General features: G+C 41.2%; 1 long non-coding RNA gene across 1 annotated transcript; it reads right to left on the bottom strand.

Annotated features, from left to right (window-relative positions):
- Window positions 1–1,919: 1,919 nt before the first annotated feature.
- LOC311081289 lies at window positions 1,920–5,815 on the bottom strand. The gene is made up of 2 exons (XR_014605851.1): window positions 2,842–5,815; window positions 1,920–2,757 (listed from the first exon to the last, which is right to left on the bottom strand). It is a non-coding gene; the product is annotated as an uncharacterized lncRNA (long non-coding RNA).
- Window positions 5,816–6,973: the final 1,158 nt, after the last annotated feature.

Genomic DNA, 6,973 nt, shown 5'->3' with positions numbered 1-6,973 from the left:
CAGTGATAATCCCAATACTCAAACCCGGTAAAAATGCGGTAGACCCATCAAGTTATAGACCTATTGCGTTAACATCACAATTAGGGAAAAGTATGGAAAGGATGGTAACAGATAGGTTAAGTTATTATATGGAAAGTAAGGGTCTTTTTTCAGCGTATCAGTCTGGATTTCGTAAGGGTAGGGGGACAATGGACTCTATTTTGTGCTTAGAAGCAGAAGTTAGGAAAGCACAAACTAATAAGGAAAGTGTAATTGCTGTGTTCTTTGACGTCGAAAAAGCGTATGATATGCTGTGGAAGGATGGACTACTTATACAACTTAACAGATTAGGAATAAAAGGTAAATTATTCGGGTGGGTATTAGACTTCCTAGACAGAAGAACAATAGAAGTTAAGGTTGGTACAGAGTATTCAAGTAGGCATATTATGGAAAATGGTACACCACAAGGTAGTGTTTGCAGTCCTATACTATTTAATATTATGATAAATGACATTTTTGATCAGGTAAGGAGAAGTGTAGGTAAGTCACTTTATGCAGATGATGGAGTACTCTGGGTTAGGGGTCGAAATGTAGAATATCTAAGGAAAAAAATGCAAATGCAATAGAGAAAGTTGAACAATGGACTTATAAATGGGGATTTAAACTCTCAATCTTAAAAACTCAAGTTATACGTTTCTCTAAGCGCCATAAAGTAGTGCCACTGAAATTGTATGGACAAGATTTGGAACAAGTTAAGGTGGTGAGGTTTTTAGGAGTTCTCTTTGATGAGCGGATGACTTGGTGTCAACATATTGATAAGGTCAGAAATAAATGTAAGAAGATCAATAATGTGTTGAGATGTCTATCAGGGCGTGACTGGGGAGCGAGTAGAGCATCGCTAATAAACATTTATCAGACTCTCATGAGAACTGCGTCTGATTATGGTTGCTTAGCGTATATGTCAGCATCGGATAGTAACCTTAAAAAGCTTGATGTGGAACAGGCACAGGCACTTCGGATTTGTACTAGAGCATTTAAAATAACACCAGTAACTGCAATACAGGTGGAGGCAGGAGAGATGCCGCTACGTATTAGGAGGGTCAAGATCATGTTGGCGTATTGGACTAATTTACAAGGACATAGTATGGAGCACCCCACAAAAACTGTCTTGCAGGAATGCGCAGAGCATAGTAAAAGCAATTTTTACAGCTTCGGATGGGTGGGGAATGCTAAGGCTCAAAATGTAGGTATCAGTCAGTTGCAAATAGGATCCACTGTGGCAATATCAACGATACCACCCTGGAAATTTATAACACCATCTGTGAATATAAGCTTACAACAAATACTAAAAGAAAACTCAAAAATAATGCCAGAGTGGATAATAGTTCAAAACTATGTAAAACAGAATCAAGAGGAATTATTTATATTTACGGATGGATCAAAGCAGCCAGAAACCGGCCGTACTGGTGCAGCCTTTTTTATTCCTCGGTATGAAGTAGCAGTCAAAAAGAGGACAACAGATTACCTGTCAGTTTACACGGTGGAGTTAGTAGCAATTTTACTAGCGTTAGGGTGGGTGGAAGAAAATAGTCAGGACCAAGGTGTCGTTATAGCCTCAGGCAGTTTATCAGCATTATTAAGTATTCAATCTGGGAGAGCATCATGTAGACAAGACCTCATTCATCAAATACTTCACTTGCTTCTTACACTTCATAATAAAAGAATAGCTGTCTCCTTCCTTTGGGTTCCTGCTCATGTAGGGGTGGAAGGAAATGAAGCTGTAGATATGCTAGTGTGGCAAAAGAGCGGTATTACAGGTAGAAAGAATTTCGACTACGCCACCCGGGGAATTTCGCCCCGGGAAATATGGACAACACTCAAGTTACTATTACTAGGTCACTCAGGTTCGATTCTCTAATAAAGGTAGGCAGAGACGTGGATATGAAAATATACAAAAAATTTATTTATACAAAATTTAATTTAAAGCAGCAGGGTAGTCACGTTAAAAAGGCAACCTGGAGCTATACTGACAAGGTTTTGAGTTACAAACACATTCAAGTAAACAAAAACACATTTGAATAAACACACACTCTTTCAATACACTGGTTACACAGACACCATAGAAAAAAAGACACAGACTAACAGGGCTGAGGCAAACCACGGGAGGAGGGATCACTAAACTTAATTTACCAAAAGCACACTCACACACACAGCAAAGACTTCAAAAGTGTCACGGCAAACATTCGAAGAAAGCACCACCACCACAAGAGATCCTCCACCCGTGGAACCTCAGCACCTGAAACGAAAATCACAAAAAATAATTAATAACCAAACTTCAACATACCAACTGCACTAAAGCCCAGTTGGATGATGTTTAGGGTACGGTCATGAGCAGATAATATCACCATTAATAGACAATCACGAATAACATACAAAGGTGTAAACACAGACCATAAATAAATAACTCAAGTCACGCAATGAGCTCACAAGCAGATAGTTTGGTGTTCCATTTTTGACACCAAGTGTTAACCTCAAAAGTTCAATAAAAGAAACATTAAATCAACAAATAATAAATAAAACCAGACAGCAACGGTCCCCCTCATCAGTGGGGTGACGATCTTCTCACAGATGGCAAAAAGTTTGTATTGCACACGGTAGCGACAGTGGAGCAGGAAAATACGATGCGCTCTTAATCTGGCAGCAAGGAATCGACGGGGCTGTAATAGCTTTTTATAGCACCAGCAGGAAGAACAAGATCGCCGGACGAGAGGGAAAATCCTAAGCCAAATACAAAGAAACACTAAGATTTATGCCTCAATGGCTAAACTTTCAGCTCGTAACTACATGCGCAATAACACTTACCGGAAGTAGACGATGCATTCGCACAATGTGCTTGTCCTTTCACAGGCACGGGTACTCAAATCATGCAATCCGCTGTTCAGATAGACTACAGGGACACTGCACATAACTCAACACAATCAGCCGATCCTAAACCCCCAAATAAAGACAAACAATACACTTTCCATCAACAGTTCACACATACCTGAAAGGTGAGCAGCCAGCAAATGCAACCACTGCGACAAACCGAAGGAAAACCGGAGAAGACAGACAAGCTAAACACAACACTAATAATTAGTCCCCTACATACAAACAAACTAAAAACAGAAGTTGCTATATGCTAACACACATACCTACAGCCACTGTAAACAATGGAAGGAGGCGGAGTCGAACATGACGCATCCCGGGCTACAGCCAACCAGCTCTTAAATAGGGTGGATTACCTGCTGATAGGTGCTCACTAATGTCCATCACCTCATTCATCCGGTTACAATCCATCCCCACCTTTTGTATCGTCGCCCCGACGATAGACCACTAGCCCATGACGGCTACACACACTGAGAAACGAGTGAAACACAAGTTCTCTGCCATGACGGTTAAACACACTGAGAAACGAGTGAAACACAAGTTCTCTGCCATGACGGTTAAACACACTGAGAAACGAGTGATACACAAGTTCTCTGCCATGACGGCTACACACACTGAGAAACGAGTGAAACACAAGTTCTCTGCCATGACGGCTACACGCACACCGAGAGATACACAAGTTCTCTGCCATGACGGCTACACACACGGAGAAACGAGTGAAACACAAGTTCTCTGCCATGACGGCTACACACATTGAGAAACGAGAGATACACAAGTTCTCTGCCATGACGGCTACACGCACACCGAGAGATACACAAGTTCTCTGCCATGACGGCTACACGCACACCGAGAGATACACAAGTTCTCTGCCATGACGGCTACACACATTGAGAAACGAGTGAAACACAAGTTCTCTGCCATGACGGCTACACGCACACCGAGAGATACACAAGTTCTCTGCCATGACGGCTACACACACTGAGAAACGAGTGAAACACAAGTTCTCTGCCATGACGGCTACACACACTGAGAAATACACAAGTTCTCTGCCATGACGGCTACACACATTGAGAAACAAGTGAAACACAAGTTCTCTGCCATGACGGCTACACACATTGAGAAACGAGAGATACACAAGTTCTCTGCCATGACGGCTACACGCACACCGAGAGATACACAAGTTCTCTGCCATGACGGCTACACGCACACCGAGAGATACACAAGTTCTCTGCCATGACGGCTACACACACTGAGAAACGAGTGAAACACAAGTTCTCTGCCATGACGGCTACACACACTGAGAAACGAGTGAAACACAAGTTCTCTGCCATGACGGCAACCAATTTCCTTGTGCCGCCCGGATGCGACACGTTCGACTTCCACGCACCTCAACTCGCCCCAACTGATCCGAGACTAGCTGAGAGTCAATGTGACAGCAATGTTGTAAGGCCTGGAAAAGTTCATCGTCCATGATTACAAATCAGGAAAGATCACTTACCAATACAAAAACTCACAGGTCTACTTGTCACACACTCCTGAAAGAAACTGCTGCTGTCTGGTTTCTGCAAAAAAAAAGAAAACAAACAAAATACCCAAAAACACTAAACCAACAAAATAATACCCACGTCTTTGCACTACACAATAGAGATCCTGCCGACTACGCCAAATGTGGCAAAAGAGCGGTATTACAGGTAGAAAGAATTTCGACTACGCCACCCGGGGAATTTCGCCCCGGGAAATATGGACAACACTCAAGTTACTATTACTAGGTCACTCAGGTTCGATTCTCTAATAAAGGTAGGCAGAGACGTGGATATGAAAATATACAAAAAATTTATTTATACAAAATTTAATTTAAAGCAGCAGGGTAGTCACGTTAAAAAGGCAACCTGGAGCTATACTGACAAGGTTTTGAGTTACAAACACATTCAAGTAAACAAAAACACATTTGAATAAACACACACTCTTTCAATACACTGGTTACACAGACACCATAGAAAAAAAGACACAGACTAACAGGGCTGAGGCAAACCACGGGAGGAGGGATCACTAAACTTAATTTACCAAAAGCACACTCACACACACAGCAAAGACTTCAAAAGTGTCACGGCAAACATTCGAAGAAAGCACCACCACCACAAGAGATCCTCCACCCGTGGAACCTCAGCACCTGAAACGAAAATCACAAAAAATAATTAATAACCAAACTTCAACATACCAACTGCACTAAAGCCCAGTTGGATGATGTTTAGGGTACGGTCATGAGCAGATAATATCACCATTAATAGACAATCACGAATAACATACAAAGGTGTAAACACAGACCATAAATAAATAACTCAAGTCACGCAATGAGCTCACAAGCAGATAGTTTGGTGTTCCATTTTTGACACCAAGTGTTAACCTCAAAAGTTCAATAAAAGAAACATTAAATCAACAAATAATAAATAAAACCAGACAGCAACGGTCCCCCTCATCAGTGGGGTGACGATCTTCTCACAGATGGCAAAAAGTTTGTATTGCACACGGTAGCGACAGTGGAGCAGGAAAATACGATGCGCTCTTAATCTGGCAGCAAGGAATCGACGGGGCTGTAATAGCTTTTTATAGCACCAGCAGGAAGAACAAGATCGCCGGACGAGAGGGAAAATCCTAAGCCAAATACAAAGAAACACTAAGATTTATGCCTCAATGGCTAAACTTTCAGCTCGTAACTACATGCGCAATAACACTTACCGGAAGTAGACGATGCATTCGCACAATGTGCTTGTCCTTTCACAGGCACGGGTACTCAAATCATGCAATCCGCTGTTCAGATAGACTACAGGGACACTGCACATAACTCAACACAATCAGCCGATCCTAAACCCCCAAATAAAGACAAACAATACACTTTCCATCAACAGTTCACACATACCTGAAAGGTGAGCAGCCAGCAAATGCAACCACTGCGACAAACCGAAGGAAAACCGGAGAAGACAGACAAGCTAAACACAACACTAATAATTAGTCCCCTACATACAAACAAACTAAAAACAGAAGTTGCTATATGCTAACACACATACCTACAGCCACTGTAAACAATGGAAGGAGGCGGAGTCGAACATGACGCATCCCGGGCTACAGCCAACCAGCTCTTAAATAGGGTGGATTACCTGCTGATAGGTGCTCACTAATGTCCATCACCTCATTCATCCGGTTACACTAGCAAAAAACTCTATAAAGCATGAAACAGTAGATGTGCGCATACCAATATGTAGAGTAGAGGTTAAAACCATCATAAAGCAATATTCACTTAAAAAATGGCAGGAATATTGGAGCACAGCGGATACAGGACGTCATTTATACAGTATTCAAAATCAAGTAGTCACAAGCATGAGGAAGGGCAGAAGCCCAAGGGAAGAGATGTTAGTTTCACGTCTTAGAATGGGTCACACTGGTTTAAATACAACATTGTACAGAATAGGAAAACACCCCACTGGACTATGCACTTATTGTAATGTTCAAGAGACAGTGAAGCATATATTGTAAGACTGCAAAAAATATGAAAAAGATAGGGTAGAATTAAAGACACAAATGGATGAACAAAGCATTACACTTTAACATTTATTAGGGAAAACATCTGGGAAAATACACATATTATTAATTTTGTTTTTGAAAAACACTGGGTTAAGCGAAAGAATTTAATAGTTTTTTTTTTTTTTTTTGCAATCTCCTTTGTTGTCATTATAATGCCCACACTTCAGTCTAGTAGGTAGCGGTAATGCACCTTTGAGATGAGTTGCCAACCGCCATTTAAAAACCTGAAAGAAGAAGAAGAAGTTGTTTGTGATGCACAAGAAATAGTTGCTAACCGCCAATAAAAAAAAGAAGAAGAAGAAGAAGTTGTTGTTTGTGATTGCAGAATACCAGCTGTCTGCAAATTTAAACATAGCTATTTAAACAGTGTTTTCAGGTTGCGATAGGAGACAGGCATTGAACTGTAAGTGTTTATACATTTTGATGGGTTGTTGTGACTTGTGATATTTTATTTGACATGACTGCTGCGTTTAAGTAAAGATTAAAGCCC

The sequence above is a fragment of the Abramis brama genome, assembly GCF_963993115.1.
Source record: "Abramis brama genome assembly, chromosome: 4".
Taxonomy (NCBI): Eukaryota; Metazoa; Chordata; class Actinopteri; order Cypriniformes; family Leuciscidae; genus Abramis; species Abramis brama.
Note: the sequence above shows the minus strand (reverse complement) of the source record. Positions and strands in the feature narration are given on the sequence as shown.